Source organism: Entelurus aequoreus, linkage group LG18 (assembly GCF_033978785.1).
Source record: "Entelurus aequoreus isolate RoL-2023_Sb linkage group LG18, RoL_Eaeq_v1.1, whole genome shotgun sequence".
NCBI lineage: Eukaryota > Metazoa > Chordata > Actinopteri > Syngnathiformes > Syngnathidae > Entelurus > Entelurus aequoreus.
This window is the reverse complement of record NC_084748.1, coordinates 19,772,191-19,795,393: the sequence shown is the minus strand read 5'-3', so window position 1 is coordinate 19,795,393 and position 23,203 is coordinate 19,772,191. Positions and strand designations below refer to the sequence as shown.

Here is a 23,203-nt window from a genome sequence, read left to right as displayed (position 1 = left end):
GAGATGCATTGTCTTTAATCTCTTTTCTAATGACTTCAATTTTCTTATTAAAGAAATTCATAAAGTCATCTGCTGAGTGGGTGGAGCTACTGGGAGGAGTCCCTTGTTGGGTTAGCGATGCTACTGTACTAAACAGAAATTTAGGATCATTTTTGTTGAGGTGGATGAGATTTGAGTAATATTTAGCTTTAGCTGAGGTAAGCATGCGTTTATAAGTTATTAAACTATCACACCATGCTTGATGGAAAACCTCAAGTTTAGTCGCACGCCATTTGCGTTCCAGCTTTCTACATGATGATTTCTGGGCTTTAGTTTCTTCTGTAAACCATGGGGTACGCCTTTTAGGGGCCCTTTTTAGCTTTAGCGGTGCTACAATATCAATGGTGTCGCGCAGGGCGTCATTAAAGTTGTTAGTGAGGTTATCAATAGAGCCCACATAATTTGGGAATGGTGCTATTACCGAAGGCAGTAGGTCAGTAAGAGTCGTCGTTGTGGCAGCATTAATGTTGCGGCTGCTATAGTAGTTATTATTATTATTATTAGTTTGTTGACAATGAGTCAGAACTTCGAATTTTATAAGGTAATGATCGGACATTACTTTAGTGTACGGGAGTATCGTAACTTTAGAGGTGGTGACACCCCTGACAAGCACTAGATCTATCGTATTACCGTTGCGATGCGTGGGTTCATTTATTTTTTGTGTAAGACCACAGCTATCAATTATAGTCTGGAGCGCCACGCATGGAGGGTCCGATGGGGTATTCATATGGATATTAAAGTCCCCCATTATGATTATATTGTCGGCGTGCGTCACTAGATCAGCAACAAACTCTGAGAATTCACTGATGAAGTCCGAATAGGGCCCAGGGGGGCGGTAGATAACAGCCAGGTGGAGAGGCAGCGGTGTGACAAACCTCAAATTGAGCACCTCAAACGAGTTATATTTATTATTTAGGTTAGGTGTAAGATTATAGTTTTCATTGTATATTAGTGCGACACCCCCTCCCCTTTTAAGAGGTCGGGCAACATGTGTATTGGTATAGTTAGGAGGAGATGCCTCATTTAGCGCAAAAAAATCATCTGGTTTGAGCCAGGTCTCGGCGAGACCAACGACGTCAAGTTTGTTGTCTCTAATGACTTCATTAACTAATAACGTTTTGGAAGATAATGATCTTATGTTTAAAAAGCCCATATTATAGGTAGTGGGCTGTTTTGAGGATTGTTTGTTGAAATTATCCGAAGTAGCAATATTAATAATGTTGCGTTTATTATGCGTATTGCACTTTAAATAGTTTCGACCATATCTAGGAATTGATACGACGGGGATATTCAGATTGTTTGCTTGATGTTGCGATAAACTGAACGCATCATAGTTAGCTACCTCAGTACAATGTATGTCTGCCTCTGACACGGTCACAAAAGAAAAAACATTATGTGAGTTGTGTTTTATTCTAAGAGAATTGCTATGTGTGCAGGGATTATCCAGCCTGACTCCGGCTAGTTCTAGTTTAAATGGCTTCTTACCCGGAGACTCCACGCTTCTTTGGTTAGCTTTTCTTTTTGTTGTTAGCCCAGCTCGGCATCCCCGCTTCTGCTTCCGCTCGCACCGCTTATGTCGTCTCCATTGGCGGTCACCGCTAGCACTTGACTCCGTTGCTACAAAGGCCGCTCGATGTAGCCCACGAAGTATTCCCATGCTAGCGAGGAGGTCCACCGTACATGCATCTTTCAGTCTATAACGACCCGATCCATCCACATCCAGAATTGTCTGTCGGTCGTATGTGATCACAGAGTGTTCACGCTTTGAGCCAGCCATGAAATTGACAGAAATGACGGGTGTTTTTTCGCCAAATCGCTCTACATTCCCAAGAGCGTTAGCATAGCCGCAGCATACCCATGCGCCGCCATCTTGCCAAAATATACTTGTGGCAGTGTCAATATGATGTCATCATATTATGATTATATTTTCTTTAAAAAATAAAAATAATTTTTTTTATACGTGTACATACTGTACATTTCTGGCTATAGAGCGCATCGGTATTCAAGCCACACCCACCAAATTTTAGAGAAGAAAAGTATTTTCACATACAGGTACAGGCCAAAAGTTTGGACACACCTTCTCATTTCAATACGTTTTCTTTATTTTCATGACTAGTATTTACATTGTAGATTGTCACTGAAGGTATCAAAACTATGACACATTTGAAGTGAAAACTATTTCAAGTGACTACCTCTTGAAGCTCATCGAGAGAATGCCAAGAGTGTGCAAAGCAGTTATCAAAGTGAAGGGTGGCTATTTTGAAGAAACTAGAATATAAAACATGTTTTCAGTTATTTCACCTTTTTTTGTTAAGTACATAACTCCACATCAAGGGCGTCGCCCACCCAAGCACAAGCTCTTGGTCGACGCCGGTCCTCCGAGCTTCCTCTTCTGTGGAGCAGCCAGAGCCTGGGTGCGGTCACCCTGATCCTGCGACCTACCCAGCTCCTTCCCAACAAAGAGACACTTTTCGGACTTTTTCGGATATTCCCCAAAAAACCTTGCACAGTAAGAAACAAACTGAACTCCAATTTAAACCGAATTAGAGATTACATTGATTTGCATTTATATACATTTTTACAATTTTATGTGAATGATTATTGATGCTGTGCAACGCTTACACTATTGAGCCTTCAATAAATACCATTACAAAAATACCAAGATTTTATCCCTTATGGTACCATCAGGTCCTTGATGTAAAAAGATAAAAATCCAGTGTGTACTACAACTAGCTCTGAAAGGTCGCTCTAAGTCAATCCACTTACACATATGTCCTGAAGGGCTTTTCATTCCATTCCCAGCCCTCAAATGTAACCTAGTCAGTAACAAGAGCCAAGATTCATTGGAGGCAAGCTATCGGGGTTTAGGGTTTGACTCGGCCTTACGAGATAGGCTTCTCAGCCTAGTCGACCGCAAAAGGAAGCCGGAAAAGACGCTGAACTAGGGTAGTTAGAACTAGGCGAATTGCCTCGCCATCCAGCTGAGTAGCGCCTCGTCGGTGGAGCAACTTGGTAAGACCGACCGCGCCCAGAGGACGGGACCCTGTGAACGGAGAGCTGGACCTGATTCACAAGTTCTGGGAAGAACTTGTGGGTTATCACCGGAATCTAACAATGTGTTCATTCATAGTTTTCATGCCTCCCGTGACAATCTACAATGTAAATAGTCATGAAAATAAAGAATGAGAAGGTCTGTTCAAACTTTTGGCCTGTACTGTAGGTCATAAAATATCAATAATTATCAAAATCCACCAATATAAAAATGTACATTGTGAAACAGTTTTGATAGACCAGCCCTATAGAGTAACATTCTAATCGTAGAGATGTTGATGGCCTTTAAATTTTCTATCCATCCATCCATCCATTTTCTTGTCAGACAATATTCTTGGTACAATGGATGAAATGAATGGAAATTAAGAGGAAATTAACAGATCATAACTTTTTTGGACATGAAAAGCAGTCAAAACGTTACCGTTCACAGAAAACCAACACACACTGACCAACCAGATAGCCTTGGCAGGTCTGCCTGCTTGAAGAACAGCTAGTAGGCGACACGTCACAGTGGACAAGTGACCTCTCTGAAGAAGACTGGAGATGACAGTCGAAACATGTCAGAACAAATTTCCATCCATTATACCAAAAATATTGTCTGACTAGAAGAACATTGAAAAGTACATGAACAAGAGGCAACAATGAACGTTTTTGAGCTACTGTAGGTGTTAATAGGCTTCAGTTGATGTGTTTTGTAAAATCAGGCCTTTTTTTGCTATTGAAGGTAGGTCTAGTTCAGGGGTCTGCAACCCAAAACGTTGAAAGAGCCATATTGGACCAAAAATACAAAAAAAAAATCTGTCTGGAGCTGCAAAAAATTAAAAGCCGTGTATAAGTCTTATAATGAAGGCAACACATAATGTAAGTGTCTATATTAGCTATAATAGCCTACTATCAAAATGACTGTGTTGCAGGCTGAAGCAAATCTTCGTTGACAGAAATGTTGAAATTTAATATTTATTCGACACATTTTTACAACATTAGAAACCGTTAGTAAATCAGAGGCTACTCAGAAGGTGAGATAACTCCTGGAAATTACTAGCTTTTAATGGCCAAAGGTGTTTGTCCAAGTTAAAGGAAACGGCAGGCTGTTTTTTTTAAATATATGCATTACAATCTTTGGCAAGCTAGGTAATGTTTGCTGTTGTCTGGAACAACATGGCACACAAACAACGATTTGAAATGCAGCCAATATTACATACAGATAATATGTTTTTGATTGATTGATTGAGACTTTTATGAGTAGATTGCACAGTACAGTACATATTGACCACTAAATGGTAACACCCGAATAAGTTTTTCAACTTGTTTAAGTCGGGGTCCACGTTAATCAATTCATGGCATGTCTCATGGTGTCATGAGACATGCAAAATAAATTATATACAAAGAGGATAAAAGTAAAGGATATTAAATGAGCTCAAATATACCTACAAATGAGGCATAATGATGCAATATGTACATACAGCTAGCCTAAATAGCATGTTAGCATTGATTAGCTTGCAGATTAGTGATTAACACTCCAACAAGTCAATAACAAGGATAAATGGCACCTTTGTGCATTCACGCACAGCATGAAACTTTTGGTGGACAAAATGAGACAAAGAAGGAGTGGAAGATTTTACATGTAAACAAACTGTTGCGCCACAGTCCACACTATAGTGAGTTCAAGAACCACCGAAATTAGTAGGACAAAACAATGTTCACCAAATACTCTCATCAGTGAAGCATACACACAAACATATTAAACAGTGGGCTTTCTCACAATTGGGAAGGTTTGTGTCATGTTTGTCCTGAAACAAAAAACAAACTAAAACAAACAAAAAAAATTTTCCCCCATATTTTTCCATTTTCAATCCTTTTTTAAAAGTTCTCCATGGAGCCAGTAGGGCGGGGCTAAAGAGCTGCATCGGGTTGCTGATCCCCGGTCTAGTTCTTTATTAAATGTGTTTTGTCAATCAATCATTCAATCAAAGTTTACTTATAGAGCCCTTAATCACAAATGTCTCAAAGGGCTGCACAAGCCACGACAACATCCGCTGCTCAGATCTCACATCAGGGCACGAAAAAACTTAACCCAATGGGAACAACGAGAAACCATGTAAGGGACCGCAGATGTGGGGATCCCCCCGTGGGTGATCGATGTCGAGTGGATACAGTTAATAGTCCAGTCCGTAGTGGGGCCAGCAGGGGATCATCTTGAATGTAGACACGTCGGGGCGCAGAGACGTCCCCGACTGGTGCATAAGGAGTGGTCATCCCGGGTCCTGACTTTGATCAGCTAGCGCTTCATCCGTGGAGGCTGATCCGTGGTCACCCGATAATGGGAGCAGAGCAGAAAAGAGAGACAGCAGTTTTGTGTTCATATTTTGGGTGTCTGGAACAGATTAATTGGATTTATATTATTTCTTGGGGGTAAAATGGCTCCAGTTTTAGGACTATTTGATTTTCATCAGACTAACAAACACCCAGGTACCACAGTATGTCAAAACAGTCTGGTGATCTGTGATTGGCAGGTGTAGACTAGAAGAGTGTATTTTACAAAGCTGGAAGTCTTTCTTTAGTACTGCATCATACTGAGGGTCGTTTATGTATTTGGTTACCTCATTAGCTCCATCAGATTGATCCTTGGCGTTCAGGTCCATGACGTGTATTCACCATCCTGTGCCCAAAAACCATGAGGCGTAGCCAGATTGCAGCCGTAGCCCTGGAAACAGAATGATGGGTTGGAGAGAGGGAGCTATGTTGACATCTTTTTGGTTGGCTGTTCAGGTTATCGGGGAGATGCGGGGAATCTGGGCAGAGAGCAAAGGTTTGTATCAGAAGTCGCAACCAGTAATTTTGCGCGGCCGCTGTTTCCTCTGAGAACGCCTCGTCACAAATTTTATGTACGTTGGCGTCTGTCTTTAGGACGTTAAAGGTGTGTGTGTGTGTGTGTGCGTCCACGGGTTGTGGTCTTTTGCTGTCTAGCTTGATGCAGCGTTGGATTAGATTGGTTACATAATATGCTCTGAGCTTCAAGCAGCATACGCTAAGAGGATTACCACAAGTCTACTAAAGACACTGATGCACAGCCACACAGGCAGACACACACACTTTGCTACAAACTATTACACACGCACCCGACTTGAGTCATTTGTCTGTATGCACTCAGACACATCATGCAAAATAGACACAAAGACGGGAGCTGATTGGTGTTATGTAACAGTCTTGTCATCTGTTCTTCAGGATGCATTAAACTACAATGTGTTGATTTTTCAAAAGTGTCTTGTAACCAAGTCAGTTTACTGTGAATGAGGCCATTAAATGCAGTTTTTGTCAGTTAACCGTTCCAAAGGTAAGACAAAAAACAAATTGTAGGATATTTTTCCCATAAGAAATAAGAACACAAAACTTATTCTATAGAGAATAATTAAAGTTTTACAAGCAGAAAACACTTGCAACATTCTTTGGCCCCATTGTGGCTTAATTTACAGTAATAATAAAAAAAAATCAAAGACTGGGTCACTTACATGTGGAATTCTTTGTGTGGGCACTCCATTTTGCTTAATGACTACTTTGTGTCTTTAGCTAGTTTATGCAACACTTTTGGGGGTTTTGAAAGGTTAGCTTACAAACCAAAATTCAATATCATACAGTGTTAATTTTGACAGCTGTTTTTTAATTTAATTTTACTTATAGTCTTTTGACTAAAATGTATTTTAGTTTTAGTCATATTTCAGTCATCTAAATTAAGTGTTGGTCGACGAAATTCCTCAATATTTTAGTCGACTAAAATAACAGTAAATTTTGTCGACTAAAATATAAAGTATAGCGGACAACGTATGGTTGAAGTTGTCTTCAAATCACTTTTATGAATTATTATTGCAGAGCATCTCAAAAACTAAATTCACAAGACCTCCACTCCATGAATATTTCAATAAGTACATTCCACACTAAACCTTATTGTGTGTTGTTGTTTTAGCTGAAATTTTGCATTGTTTTCAAATGTTGAATCATACATGACTAAAATGGCCACATGAAGAAACAAACTAGTCTTATTCTAGATTGGTGGGCAAGCTCACCTATGCGTGCAACAAAAGTAGTGGTAGAGTAAGCAGTCTTGCTCCTACTCTACTGGCTTTAATAGTAACAGTAATTCACTAGAGTATGAGTCATTTGTAATTATTACTTAACTTACTGTTCCGTAGATGTGCTGATGATTAGCCTGCAGAAGGCGCTTCCGGTTGGTTGTATTTTTAACAGAGAAAATGGAGCAAGAGGGTTTACAAGGTGTCTTGTTGTCTATCTTGTGAAGGTAAAATGTGTCCATCTGTCTTCTCAATCTTCCAGGGGTAGAAGACATATTGTAGTGATGTGTGTAACAATACAGAATAAAGATGTAACAATACGAGAATTTCATATCACAATTATTGTGACCAAAATTATCACGGTTATAATTATTATTGTGGAATGTGCTCAAAAAGCTTTTTAAACATAACTAAAATAAATAGACACAATGTTAGAAAAAAAAACACTTTTGAATTGTTTGCGTTTGTTATGTTTAACTGGCTTTTATTGTGTTGTATATATTTGTTTGTACAGTAGCACTTTAAGATGTATTTAAATGAAAAGTATGTAACAAATAAAATCTATTCTAATTATATATCACTTATGGCGGGCGTTGTGTCTTTCCTATTCTGTTCAGCGGTACTTGAATGCACCATAAAAACACAGCCGTCTCTTTTCCTCTGAGGAAAGACTGATCATCATAAGTTCCTGCTAAGAGAGCATAGCTTGTAGGTTCAATGTGCACAACTGCGTATTTTCCGGACCATAGGGCGCACCAGGTCTATTTTCATACAAAAGGCGCACGGGATTATAGGTCGCATTAAAGGGGTCATATCATTTTTTTTTGTTCTATATTTTCAATGAAACATATAACATTTCGGTGTTGTTTACTTGAGTCATATTGCAGTCTACACGTATCTCTTATGTGTGACTGCCATCATATTGCAGTCTACACGTATCTCTTATGTGTGACTGCCATCTACTGGTCACACTTATCATTTCACAATGTACCGAATAAAATACACTACCGTTCAAAAGTTTGGGGTCACATTGAAATGTCCTTATTTTAGAAGGAAAAGCACTGTACTTTTCAATGTAGATAACTTTAAACTAGTCTTAACTTTAAAGAAATACAGTCTATACATTGCTAATGTGGTAAATGACTATTCTAGCTGCAAATGTTTCGTTTTTGGTGCAATATCTACATAGGTGTATAGAGGCCCATTTCCAGCAACTATCACTCCAGTGTTCTAATGGTACAATGTGTTTGCTCATTGGCTCAGAAGGCTAATTGATGATTAGAAAACCCGTGTGCAATCATGTTCACACATCTGAAAACAGTTTAGCTCGTTACAGAAGCTACAAAACTGACCTTCCTTTGAGCAGATTGAGTTTCTGGAGCATCACCTTTGTGGGGTCAATTAAACGCTCAAAATGGCCAGAAAAAGAGAACTTTCATCTGAAACTCGACAGTCTATTCTTGTTCTTAGAAATGAAGGCTATTCCACAAAATTGTTTGGGTGACCCCAAACTTTTGAACGGTAGTGTAGCTTCAAGGTCGGTAAGCACAACCAAATGTATTCCGTACATTAGGCGCACCAGGTTATAAGGTACACAGTCGAGTTTTGAGAAAATGAAAGGATTTTAAGTGTGCCTTATAGTCCGATAAATACGGTGCTTAGTTACTCAGACAGTAATGTTTTTATAGAAGTTTAGATTGGGGTATGTTGTTTTTAACAGGAAAATATGTGCGTCTCTTGTTTTCATGTTAGCATTTAAGCTAGCGAGCTGGCACCAGTAAGTCAAATGTAGCCCGTGAGTTGTTAAAAGTGCAGTTATCGGTCTTGTTTTATTTAGATTATTTTAATTTAAAAGGGTAATACTGTCGGGAGGATTGTAGCCATCGTAATTATTACCGTTTACGTTACATCCCCACAATATAACCTTGTTTCTTGGTTAAAAAAAATCCAAACACCATGTCTTAGTAGTTGTAGTTCTGATTATATCCCTGTCGTGATTTACCCCACCCCTCTCCTGCATGTTGCTGTGATTGGATAGATTCCTAACTTTAACAAGTATCAGCTAGCAAACATTGCTGAATAAAAAGGACATTTACAGCTAAATAATAAGACAAAGTATGAACTTCACACCATTGTAGATGACATACTAATATTTGTAGCAGGAAATCAACTGCAAACAAACGTATCCTTTTTCTCATTAGCAGAATGGCACTCGTTATATCCATTAAAAACGGTAATTAGCCATGCACAAATAAGTCCAATGTTGTCTTTCACCGATTAATTCTCAATTTGTGGACCCCTTAAATGTGAAGACATGATGTGCCTCCAAATTTTTCTTCTTGTACGTGTCAAGGAAGTTTGGTTGAGGCGAGCAGTAACGTCAACTTCGGTAATAATAAATGGGTTAAATCTTTCGAACATTGTTTTTACATGATGGCTTATATATTTGCCTTTAAACCTTTCAAAATATGCCCAAATCTGCACTGATGTAAATAAACAGTTGCCTAATGGGACTCTAGACCATCGCCTGCAACCCGGAAGTACCTTTAGGTCACGTCATTGCAACCCAGCAATACTTTTTACAATTTTACAATTTTGGGCTCCTGCACGTAGCTTATAGTTGGACATTTTTCAAGCTGGCTGACATCATTTCTTCCTTAATATTACAGAAACTATGAGAATGTGTGAGCTGCTGCCTGATCTTCTTTCCTTATAAGTCACTTTTTTGCCTAAATATTTACACAAATTTGGATTTTTGGCAAGGCATCTTTTCTGTTGTCTTAATGTCCATCCACCTGTCGCGTAATTTGATTGAATGGTGAAACTTGCGGCGCTCCTTTTGATAAATGCTCTTTCAGATATCAAAACATATTTAGGAAGAATTATTGACACTGAGAGAAATGTTTAATCTGAAATTAATAAAAAAATAAAAAAAAAGGGCTCCAGCAAAAAGGGAACATTTATCATGCAGGGCAAAGAGGCTGCTGCTTTAGCAGTGGTTATTATTATCTACTTAAGTTAAAGTTAAAGTTAAAGTACCAATGATTGTCACACACACACTAGGTGTGGTGAAATTTGTCCTCTGCATTTGACCCATCCCCTTGGGGAGCAGTGGGCAGCAGCGGCGCCGCGCCCGGGAATCATTTTGGTGATTTAACCCCCAATTCCAACCCTTGATGCTGAGTGCCAAGCAGGGAGGTAATGGGTCCCATTTTTATAGTCTTTGGTATGACTCGGCTGGGATTTGAACTCCAACCTACCGATCTCAGGGCGGACACTCTACTTCACTAATTATTTATTTGTAATACTAAATACTGGTATCATATGTGTATATATTGTATCTCCTGATGTATGTAGTTATGTTGCAGTTGTAAAAAAACGAAGCCCGATACCGATTAAAAAGAGGCCGATACGATATACGTCAAAATGCCAAATATCGTCGCCAATAATCGGCCCGGCCAATAATCGGTCAATTTTTAAAACACAGTCATGTTGTTTTTGCCTACTGACACTGACATGCAACTGTATTGAAGGTTTTGTATGTAATATTTCTTAAGCTGTTTTTATACAGACACTCTAAAGCAGGGGTGTCGAACACGGTTACACTGACGGCCACATTGCGGTTATGGCTGCCCTAAGAGGGCCGCTCGTAACCAGATATAATTTATGAATATAAATGTATAAGAATTCACGTCGTGATATTATAAAATTAATTGCTGTGCATTTGATTTTGTATTACATGCACTAAAAAATAAAATAAATCAATTTTTCAGTATAAAAACAAAAAACTGGCAGCTGAGTCGCCACAACTTCACCGAAAAATGTACAATGTTTTTTTTACAGCATATTACTGTAAATGGAAAAACTGTACTATAGTTTTTTTGTACTGTAAAATCCTGTCAACTGAGTTGCCAGTTTTTTTTACTATAAAATCTATTGTCATTTCTACAGTTTACAACTTATTAAATAACTTGCTTTGATATAACTCAAGCAGATATTTATTTTGTTTTAATTTTAAAAAGTTTGAAATCAATGATGTATTATATTTGTTGCATTATTAGATCAAGTTTAACATATACTCAATAGTGTGAAATACATGTATTTCTGTCTGTCACAATTACATTTAGTAAATGATAAAATGCTTTATTAACTCATATTATTTCAGGGCTTTCGTGGGCCGCATTAAATGATGTGGTAGGCCAAATCTGGCCCCCGGGCCTTGAGTTTGACACCTGTGTTCTAAAGTAACTGAATCGAAAATGGATGAATTGATGAAAAGGTATGTGAAGTGGCTTGTGTGGCATTTAACCGCCCACCGACTGATGACAGAAGCAGTTTCATGTGTCACATGTTCTAACGGCACACAAAACACATGTTGCCTTGACTACATGAACCTGCCTGATAAAAGCATGTGCGTGTTTGGTGTGTGTTGAGTGGATGCAAGTTAGTGTGGTGGAGGGACAGACAATCACTTAGACCAGTAGGAAGCATTCAGTCACTAGGTTTCTAAATAAGTCTGAATTTTCAAATAGATGTTTTAATTTTTTTAATTTTTACACCTACATGTGAAGTCCAATGGTCCATACACACTTTCTAATGTGGCTATTGGTTATACGCCATGTACACGGGGGAGGGTTTATTACAATTTAGCATGTAAAAAAGTATTGCTTTTCCGGTTGACCTATGACGTCACATTAGGCATTGTGGATACTTACAACTGATGTCAGTTTCAGTTTCAGTCTCAGTTTATTTCGAACATGCATACGATACAATGTAATGCATCACATATTTCCATTAAGCTGAGTTTATTTAATCGTACGCCTTTTCATATCATAGCAATTTTATCCCATTTCCTTGTTCTCTGTTTAACAGAACAGCGAATCAATAAGTAATGAATAAATAAATATACCATAAGTAAGTAAACAGATTTTAAATATATAAATCATAATTTTCTCATGCGCCTTCATCATAATTGTTCTTCTTTGTACTTTGTGAACACGTGTAGTTTGAACAGTCTCTTAAACTGAATCATTTTGGTGCTTTGTTTGATTTCTTTGCTTAATTCATTCCATAATTTAATTCCACATAAAAATATGCTAAAGGTCTTAAGTGTTGTACGTGCATGCAAATGTTTTAAATTAGATTTTATTGTGTATATATATATATATATATATATATATATATATATATATATATATATATATATATATATATATATATATATATACACTACCGTTCAAAAGTTTGGGGTCACATTGAAATGTCCTTATTTTTGAAGGAAAAGCACTGTACTTTTCAATGAAGATAACTTTAAACTAGTCTTAACTTTAAAGAAATACACTCTATACATTGCTAATGTGGTAAATGACTATTCTAGCTGCAAATGTCTGGTTTTTGGTGCAATATCTACATAGGTGTATAGAGGCCCATTTCCAGCAACTATCACTCCAGTGTTCTAATGGTACAATGTGTTTGCTCATTGGCTCAGAAGGCTAATTGATGATTAGAAAACCCTCGTGCAATCATGTTCACACATCTGAAAACAGTTTAGCTTGTTACAGAAGCTACAAAACTGACCTTCCTTTGAGCAGATTGAGTTTCTGGAGCATCACATGTGTGGGGTCAATTAAACGCTCAAAATGGCCAGAAAACTCGACAGTCTATTCTTGTTCTTAGAAATGAAGGCTATTCCACAAAATTGTTTGGGTGACCCCAAACTTTTGAACGGTAGTGTGTATATATATATATATATATATATATATATATATATATATATATATATATATATATATATATATATATATATATATATATATATATATGTATATATATATGTTGTATATATGTTATATTTCTCCTCTTTTGTTGAGAAGAATTGTTGAACATTTTTGGGTAGCAAGTTATAGTTTGCTTTACACATAATTTTAGGTGTTTGCAAATGCACCAAATTGTTGAATTTCAATATTTGTGATTTAATAAATAAAGGGTTTGTATGTTCTCTATATCCAACATTATGGATTATTCTAATTGATCTTTTTTGTAACACTGTTAGTGAATTTGTAATTGTTTCCCCATATTTCTGCACAATAACTCAGATATGGTAACACTAGCAACACTATTGGTGTTGTTAGCTTCTGCGGAAAGCATGGTGTTTTTTTTTTCCTTTCGTACCTTGCACCGGCCAGAGCTGTGTCAGCCTTTCTTGTAGATCACTTGTGTTAAAATATGTCCAAATCTTTTAGTTTTGTTGTTTCGCTTTGGGTTGATTGGCAACGGTTTTGAGCTAGCATTCAGCTAGTTAGCCCCCGGCTTTTTGGCACCTTTGGTTCGCTTAACTTAGCGAATCTGTGCCTCTCGCCAGGCAGAGTTGAAGTCGAATATGTGGATATATAGAATGAAAGCTGTCCTTTAGCTGGAAATTTAATTTATTTGAGTCAAAACTGTAGTGTCTACTGCGGAGCTCTTCTAGTTTACGTCTTCCCTCGGAAACAGGAAGTGATGTCCGCTGTAATATTGGCACATATTACACATTTTACGTCTCTAATGGGTATTTTGATGTTAAATAGCAGACATCATCAAGAAATTTTCTTGCATTGCACTACAAACATGACGCTATTACCAACCAAGAATGTATCAGGGCGGATGCAGGTCCTATGCAAAGAAAGATCGGCGGAAGAGTATTTTCAAAGGAATTTTTGGATGCCAATCATGGAAACAAAACTTTTGAATGTCTCAGAGTTTATTCAAAAGGCTCTATGGATTCATGGCACCAGTTTTAAATCCGAAGGAAAAGACAGTTATGCCACGACTGATACTGTTCCAGATGAAGTTTGCTATTGTACTGGACTGTGTTGCCAGTTGTGCGAAAAGATTATCAGTTTGGATTTCACAAAGGCAGTGTGAAGAGGTTTGTATACGCTTTATTATTTACCTTAAATACACCTTATCTTTCATCTCATTCGTATTTTGTTCGGGAGTCCGAATTAGGCCAGCATTTTATCTTTCCTTAGCTACCTTCTTGAAAAAATCAGTTTCTTTTTTTCTACCATCGATGCACTTCAACATTTTCTATTCTTTTAATTTGTGAAGCAAATAAACAGTCTCCTCTTCATTACAATGGTTGATAGTATCTGCTTACGGGTTGTATCCCGCTTATTGAGACTGGCGCATGCGCGATACCAAGGGTCCTCTCCAGCCACACACAACCTCTCGAGAGATCTGGTTTCCAATCACATTATCCAAGTGTGTTAGTACGACTTTTCAAAACCCGAACACGATCGGATTAAGGTGTTACCCTGGGTTTTAGGAGGCTTATTTAGAGCCGAACTGTTTGAGAAGTCGGACTAGTTTAGTGCATGTACTGACTGGGAGTCCTTGGTGCAACTCAGGCATTTTATCGATGCGTTAAATAGGACCTTAAGTTAGGAAATAATGACAGACCAGATCCTCCACCAGCCCTGTGTTTACACACACACTTCCATATTGTCACTCTCTGCCTCGTCTCTGCCTGATGTTCTTTATTTACACTATCTTTGTGGACTCATACACTTTTATACATGCAGTTAATCAGTGAGTTGTAATTGAAACATGCTGATAATTATGTTGTGAGTCTCCAGCATGTGGCAATTAACCGTCATCGCATTAGTCATATTTTATTGTCATATTATTAATAATATCATATTGTCACATTCAGGTGTGTAAAGACTACACAATTATTAATGATACAGGATCATCTGTACATTTCTCGACGGTATGTGTTACTGTTTAAAATTGTAATTATTGTAAAACCTTGAAACTCGTGGTACAGTGATACTGCTCATTTCCTGGAGAAGCAGATCGCGTTGATTGCTGAAAATAACAATTATATGGCTCCTAAGAATCCAAAACAATATACATTTTTTCTTCTGCCAGGCAAAGTAAATGGGCGCTTCAAACTTTGCCAGCTAAGCCACACCTTCTTGGTTACTGTTGTAATGCCTCACAATTTTTTGTCAAAGATGCTAAAGATCAGCGATCACTTGATCGAACTTCAGACAGAATTAACACATCTTTCCTTCTTAATGCTGAAAATCAGTTGCTATCATCACTTGAGAGAGGGCTAAACTACTTTACCAAAAGTTATGTTTTTACCTTTCATAAAAAAACAATACATTTTTCAGTGGGCCTGTAAGAACAATAATAGGCCTTCACATGGTAGACAAAGCAAACTACTAACACATTAAACTATATCGATAACTATAGGGTGCACCGGATTATAAAGCACACTGCCGATGCACAGGTCTATTCAGGTCTATTTTCATACTAAAGGGGCACCGGATTATTGGGCGCATTAAAGGGGTCATATTATTGGTTTTTTTTTCTAAATTGAAAACACTTCCTTGTGGTCTCCATCAGTGGTTCCCAACCCCGGTACCGGTCCGTGGACCGATTGGTACCGGGCCGCGGCCGCACAAGAAATGTAAAAAAAATAAATAAAATGGTTTTATTTTTTTATTAAATCAACATAAAACACACAATATATACATTATATATCAATATAAATCAATACAGTCTGCAGGGATACAGTCCGTAAGCACACATGATTGTATTTCTTTATGACAAAAAAAGGCCGTTGACCGGTCCGCAGCTACAGAAAGGTTGGGGACCACTGGTCTACATAACATGTAATGGTGGTTCTTTGGTCAAAATGTTGTATAGATTATGTTTTACAGATCATCTTCAAGCCACTTTCTGACAGTCGCTTCAGGATTCGCTGTTTTGTGGGCGGTCTTATTTACGTGGCTCACCTTCGGCAGCGTCTTTTCTCCATTATCTTTGTTGTAGCGTGCAAGGACGGGAGTGGAAGAAGTGTCAAAAGATGGAGCTAACTGTTTCAATGACATTCAGACTTTACTTAAATCAATAACGGAGCAGCATCTCCTCATCCGTGACTCACTAATGCAATTACAACGCCTGAAATGTGTCCTGTGAAAAACCGTCCGACCGGAACTCTCTAATAACTAAAGTTCCTCGGGTGAATAATGTAAACTCACTGCACCGGTATGTTTTAGCGCTTTCATGGCGAGTTTACTGACAGATATAAGAACTTTACACTGCTTTATATTAGAAATGGCAACAGCGGAGGATGAATGTCCCATAACAAGAAGATAGAGAAAAAGAAGAAGCTTGTTGACTATGGTGTCGTCACCGACTACAAAGGCGGACGCGCAGACATTTTCAGGACTTATGCAGATCCCAAATACAGAAATGGCGCATCCGGAAGCAACTGTCAAAAAGCGTCTTGAAGATTATCTGTAAAACATAATCCATGCAACATTTTGACCAAAGAACCACCATTACATTATTATGTAAGTATTTTCAATTTAGAAAAAAAATAAATAGTCTGACCCCTTTAATGCGCCTTATATTTCGGTGTGCCTTTTGTATGAAAATAGACCTGACTAGAACTGCTCATCGGCAGTGCACCTTATAATCTGTGCGCCCTACGTTTGGAAAATACGGTAATTCCTACTAAAAGTAACTAACGTCGTTATTCAAAACACTGCTGAAGAGACTGTCAGAAAACGGCTTGAAGATGGTCTGTAAAACATAATCTATGCAAAATGTCGACCAAAGCACCACCATTACATGTTATGTAGACCACAAGGGAGTGTTTGAAATGTAGGAGAAAAAAAAAATCATAATACCACCCCTTTAAAAAAAAAAAAAAAAAGAGGAACTACAACCTGTGTTTTTACATCATGTGACTGAAGTGTAGTAAGCAAATAGTACTTTGTGCTCTTGGTGTTTCCTTCTCTCCGTCACCATTGGAGCAGCGCCTCCATTCGTCTCCTGCTTTAACTTCCTATTCTCTCGTGTTGATATTACCTCGACGACGCGCCTCCCACCGCTTCTCTTGTCTTCCACTGCTCAGTCTCTCATGCTGTCACTCTCTCACTCTCATTACCACTCTCTCTCTCCCACTCTGCACCCAGCCAGCCACAGGAATGTATCTCGAGGAACGCCTGGCGAGACGAACTGGATCAAACGAGTTCAGAGCAGTGCTGGAGCCTGGCTGTCTCTTGCTCTCCTTACTTTTCATCCCTTCTCTCTCTCTCTCTCTCTCTCTCTCTCTCTCATCTCTCTCTCTCTCCTCTCTCTCTCTCTCTCTCTCTCTCTCTCTCTCTCTCTCTCTCTCTCTCTCCCTCCCTCTCCCCCCTTTGCCACTTCCCCTTCCCATTACCCTGCTCTATATTGCCCTATGTCTCTCTGTCTCTCCACTTTGGTCTCTTTGCTTTCTACAAAACACTTCTCTTTTGCTGTCATATTCCTCCCTTTCTCTCGTCTTACTATCCTATTTCTCATGCACAATAGAGACGACGACATCTTTTCTATGCTGTCAATGTAGGAGTGTATGTTTTTTGTGTGTGTGTGTGTGTGTGCGTGTGTGTGCGTGTGTGTGCGTGTGTGTGCGTGTGTGTGCGTGTGTCCGATGCTCCAGCAATAAGACAAAGGAAAGCAATGTGAGACAAAGACAGAAACATTAGACAGTGAGCTGTGTGTCAGTCACTCTGGCTCCTAATTGGCTAATAATGGCCTTGTTGCCATAGTGTCGTCGCCCCCCCCCCCCCCCCTCTCTATTCTGCAGGCGTGTTTGTTACTTTAAAAAAAAAAGCTTGTGGTGCATGGGGGGTGGGTTCATATCTGTGTCTACACATTCAAGTGGGATTTGAGGGGTGGGTGCACAGCCAGGTCTCCCCCAGGAGCAGATGCACTCCCATCTTTGTTTGGGGATAACAGTGTGTGAGTGTATGTATGCATTCAAAGACATTCACATAATTAAGTATGCAAGCTTTTAATCTACTTTCATTTACAGATTACATGTGTGTGGCCCCACATATACAAACCCCGTTTCCATATGAATTGGGTAATTGTGTTAGATGTAAATATAAACGGAATATAATGATTTGCAAATCATTTTCAACCCATATTCAATTGAATGCACTACAAAGACAAGATATTTGATGTTCAAACTCATAAACTTTTTTTTTTTTTTTGCAAATAATAATTAACTTAGAATTTCATGGCTGCAACACGTGCCAACGTAGTTGGGAAAGGGCATGTTCACCACTGGTTACATGGCCTTTCCTTTTACAACACTCAGTAAACGTTTGGGAACTGAGGAGACACATTTTTTAAGCTTCTCAGGTGGAATTATTTCCCATTCTTGCTTGATGTACAGCTTAAGTGGTTCAACAGTCCGGGGGTCTCCGTTGTGGTATTTTAGGCTTCATAATGCGCCACACATTTTCAATGGGAGACAGGTCTGGACTACAGGGAGGCCAGTCTAGTACCCGCACTCTTTTACTATGAAGCCATGTTGATGTAACACGTGGCTTGGCATTGTCTTGCTGAAATAAGCAGGGGCGTCCATGGTAACGTTGCTTGGATGGCAACATATGTTGCTCCAAAACCTGTATGTACCTTTCAGCATTAATGGCGCCTTCACAGATGTGTAAGTTACCCATGTCTTGGGCACTACACCCCATACCATCAGAAATGCTGGCTTTTCAACTTTGCGCCTATAACAATCCGGATGGTTCTTTTCCTCTTTGGTCCGGAGGACACGACGTCCACAGTTTCCAAAAACAATTTGAAATGTGGACTCGTCAGACCACAGAACACTTTTCCACTTTGTATCAGTCCATCTTAGATGAGCTCGTGCCCAGCGAAGCCGACAGCGTTTCTGGGTGTTGTTGATAAACGGTTTTGGCCCTGCATAGGAGAGTTTTAACTTGCACTTACAGATGTAGCGACCAACTGTAGTTACTGACAGTGGGTTTCTGAAGTGTTCCTGAGCCCATGTGGTGATATCCTTTACACACTGATGTCGCTTGTTGATGCAGTACAGCCTGAGGGATCGAAGGTCACAGGCTTAGCTGCTTACGTGCAGTGATTTCTCCAGATTCTCTGAACCCTTTGATGATATTACGGACCATAGATGGTGAAATCCCTAAATTCCTTGCAATAGCTGGTTGAGAAAGGTTTTTCTTAAACTGTTCAACCATTTGCTCACGCATTTGTTGACAAAGTGGTGACTTTCGCCCCATCCTTGTTTGTGAATGACTGAGCATTTCATGAAATCTACTTTTATACCCAATCATGGCACCCACCTGTTCCCAATTTGCCTGTTCACCTGTGGGATGTTCCAAATAAGTGTTTGATGAGCATTCCTCAACTTTATCAGTATTTATTGCCACCTTTCCCAACTTCTTTGTCACGTGTTGCTGGCATCAAATTCTAAAGTCAATGATTATTTGGAAAAAAAAAAGTTTGAACATCAAAAATGTTGTCTTTGTAGCATATTGAACTGAATATTGGTTGAAAATGATTTGCAAATCATTGTATTCCGTTTATATTTACATCTAACACAATTTCCCAACTCATATGGAAAAGGGGTTTGTAATTAGTATATGAAACTAAGGACTGCAAACAGGTAAAATACCTTCCTATCTGCTTGGAATAATTTATGAGTGGTCTGTGACAAAATTGTGATGAATCGATTAATTTGATTCAAATTTTTTTTAGATCTACTGTATATTCTGTTCCTTTGATTATTTGTTTAATGCAGAGCTGGGCAAATATTTGGACTCGGGGGCCACTTTGAGAGAAAAAAAATTGTCTGGGCGGCCAAGATGTAGGTGTATGCTGTAAAAATCTGCTGTACAGTATGTGTGTTTGAGTCCCTTTTTTCAGGAAGACTAATACCAAAAGTCACAATGTCCGATAGAATTCTAAAAACGTTACCGGTCCGTGACGCATTTGCTACCGGGCCGCAGAGAAACATAAAATAATTTATAAACGACTGCATTTTCTCTGACTTAACTTTCGCCTGTCCCACTTTAGCGCTGCCCTTGTAGCTCCCTCAAACTTTTTCAAAAATGTATAAAAATGGAAAAAGATGGGGGGAAAATATATTTTTTTGTTTTAATATAGCTTCTGTAAGAGAACAAACATGACACAAACCTTCCTAATTGTTAAAAAGCCCACTCTTTTAATTTTTGATCAATCGCGAGCTACGGGTCGATTATAATGATCGAATTTGATCGATCACGAGGCATTTATAAAAAAAAAGTACGCCTTAATATATTATTTTAATAATATTTGCATGTCTCATGACACATAATCTGTATGTAATATTTGCTGCATTTTTTATAGTTTGTGTGCCGTGTTGTTCCAGACCACAGTAAATGTTACCCAGCTTGCAAAGATTATAATAAAACCATTAGAAGAAGACAGCAGTTTCCTTTGACACACACATCTATACCAGTAATTTCTAGGAGTTACCTCACCCTTCGAGAAGGCCCCATTTTACTAAAGTTCTCCAATGTTGTAAAAATGTGTAGAATAAAAATTACATTTCAACATTTCTGTCAATGAAGATTTGCGTCAGCTTGCGACACACTTTTTTTTTTTTCAGCAAGGCGTGGTGCCAAGCAGGTGGCTGTTGCAAACAAAACAAATACCTGTGCAAGCAGATATTCTCAAACATGAACAACATCAAATCCAAATACTGCACCCGCTTCACAGATAAGAGCGAGCAGTCTAATAAACACTTACATCATGTGTTGCTTTCATTATAAGACTTATACAAGGATTACAATTTTTTTGCAGCCCCTGACAAATTTGTCTTTTGTATTTTTGGTCCAATATGGCTCTTTGAACATTTTGCGTTGCCGACGCCTGCACTAGACACACCAATAAGCTTCCTCATTGGAAGTTGCCATTTTTTATAACTGTTATAACCTTTGTGGCATGATACAATGCACATTATTGAACATAGAAAATATAAATGTGACGGAAAAAGATGCCATCTTAGTTGCCAGGATTTTTGTGTTAAATTTACATTAGTTTTTACAACATTAATAGCAATGGAAAAACAGTACAAGTTATTTTTTTATTCTGGCAACTTAGCTGCCAGTTTTTCTTCCGTAAAAACAAATGTACCATCTTTCCATTTATAGTAATACACCGTTAAAAACAACAACTGTAGATTTTACAGTCAAAAACTGTTAGCTCAGTCAACAGAATTTTAACGCAAAAAACAGTAGTAGTTTTTTTCAATTTACAGTAATATCTTCTTCCGCTTATTTGAGGTCGGGTCGTGGAGCAGCAGCCTAAGCAGGGAAGCCCTCTCCCCAGCCACTTCGTCCAGCTTCTCCCGGGGGATCCCGAGGCGTTCCCAGGCCAGCCGGGAGAGATAGTCTTTCCAACGTGTCCTGGGTCTTCCCCGTGGCCTCCCACCGGTCAAACGTGCCCAAAACACCTCCCTAAGGAGGCGTTCGGATGGCATCCTGACCAGATGCCCGAACCACCTCATCTGGCTCCTCTCGATGTGGAGGAGCAGCGGCTTTACTTTGAGCTCTTCCCGGATGACAGAGCTTCTCACCCTATCTCTAAGGGAGAGCCCCACCACCCGGCGGAGGAAGCTAATTTCGGCCGCTTAAGGAACTCCGGGCGGATCTCATCCACCCCCGGGGCCTTGCCACGGAGGAGCTTTTTAACTACCTCGGCAACCTCAGCCCCAGAAATAGGAGAGCCCACCACAGATTCCCCAGGCACTGCTTCCTCATAGTAAGACGTGTTGGTAGAATTGAGGAGGTCTTCGAAGTATTCCCTCCACCGATCCACAACATCCGCAGTCGAGGTCAGCAGAACATCATCCCCACAATTCACGGTTTTTGACATTGCACTGCTTCCCTGGATGGTGGTCCAGAATCGCTTCGAAGCCGTCTGGAAGTCGTTTTCCGTGGCTTCCCCGACCTCCTCCCATGTCCGAGTTTTTGCCTCCGCGACCGCTGAAGCCGCACACCACTTGCCCTGTCGGTACCTGTCTGCTGCCTCCGGAGTCCTATGAGCCAAAAGAACCCGATAGGACTCTTTCTTCAGCTTGACGGCATCCCTGGACACCAGCGGGTTCTAGGATTACCGCCACGACAGGCACCTAGCACCTTGTGGCCACAGCTCCAATCGGCCGCCTTGACAATAGAGGTACGGAACATCGCCCATTCGACTCAATGTCCAGCGCCTCCCTCGTGACATGTTCAAAGTTCTTCCGGAGGCGGCAATTGAAACTCTCTCTGACAAGTGGACTCTGCTAGGCGTTCCCAGCAGACCCTCACAATGCGTTTGGGCCTGCCAGGTCTGTCCGGCATCCTCCCCCACCATCGCAGCCAACTCGGTAGAAAGCTCCGCCCTTCTCTTCACCTGAGTGTCCAAAACATGAGGCCGCAAATCCGATGACACAACTACAAAGTTGATCATGGAACTGCGGCCTAGGGTGTCCTGGTGCCAAGTGCACATATGGACACCCTTATGTTTGAACATGGTGTTTGTTATGGACAATCTGTGACGAGCGCAAAAGTCCAATAACAAAACACCACCAGCCATTCTTCCCAATCACGCCTCTCCAGGTTTCACTGTCGTTGCCAATATGAGCGTTGAACTCCCCCAGTAGAACGAGGGAATCACCCAGGGGAGCACTCTCCAGTACTTCTTCGAGTGAATCCAAAAAGGGTGGGTACTCTGAGCTGCTGTTTGGCGCGTAAGTGCAAACAACAGTCAGGACCCGTTCCTCCACCCGAAGGCGGAAGGAAGCTACCCTCTCGTCCACTGGGTGAACTTCAACGTGCAGGCTTTGAGCCGGGGGGCAACAAGAATTGCCACCCAAGCCCGTCACCTCTCACTGCTGGCAACGCCAGAGTGGAAGAGAGTCCAGCCCCTCTCGAGAGAACTGGTTCCAGAGCCCTTGCTGTGCGTCGAAGTGAGTCCGACTATATCTAGCCGATACTTCTCCACCTCGCGCACTAGCTCAGGCTCCTTTCCCCCCAGCGAGGTGACGTTCCACATCCCAAGAGCTAGCTTATGTAGCCGAGGATCGGACCGCCAAGTGCCCTGCCTTCGGCTGCCGCCCAGCTCACATTGCAGCCGACCTCTATGGCCCCTGCTGTAAATAAAATGCTGTAAATAACTTAACATTTATTGTCATTTTTATTATTTGATGGGTA

General features: G+C 39.9%; 1 protein-coding gene and 1 long non-coding RNA gene across 2 annotated transcripts in view; one reads left to right on the top strand and one right to left on the bottom strand.

Annotated features, from left to right (window-relative positions):
* The window catches only part of maml3 (mastermind-like transcriptional coactivator 3), a 328,137-nt gene that overhangs the window by 65,128 nt on the left and 239,806 nt on the right, over positions 1-23,203 (top strand). The window lies entirely within an intron of this gene.
* Positions 4,161-17,160, bottom strand: LOC133633922 (uncharacterized). The gene is made up of 3 exons (XR_009821856.1): positions 17,025-17,160; positions 5,691-5,882; positions 4,161-5,389 (listed from the first exon to the last, which is right to left on the bottom strand). It is a non-coding gene; the product is annotated as an uncharacterized LOC133633922 (long non-coding RNA).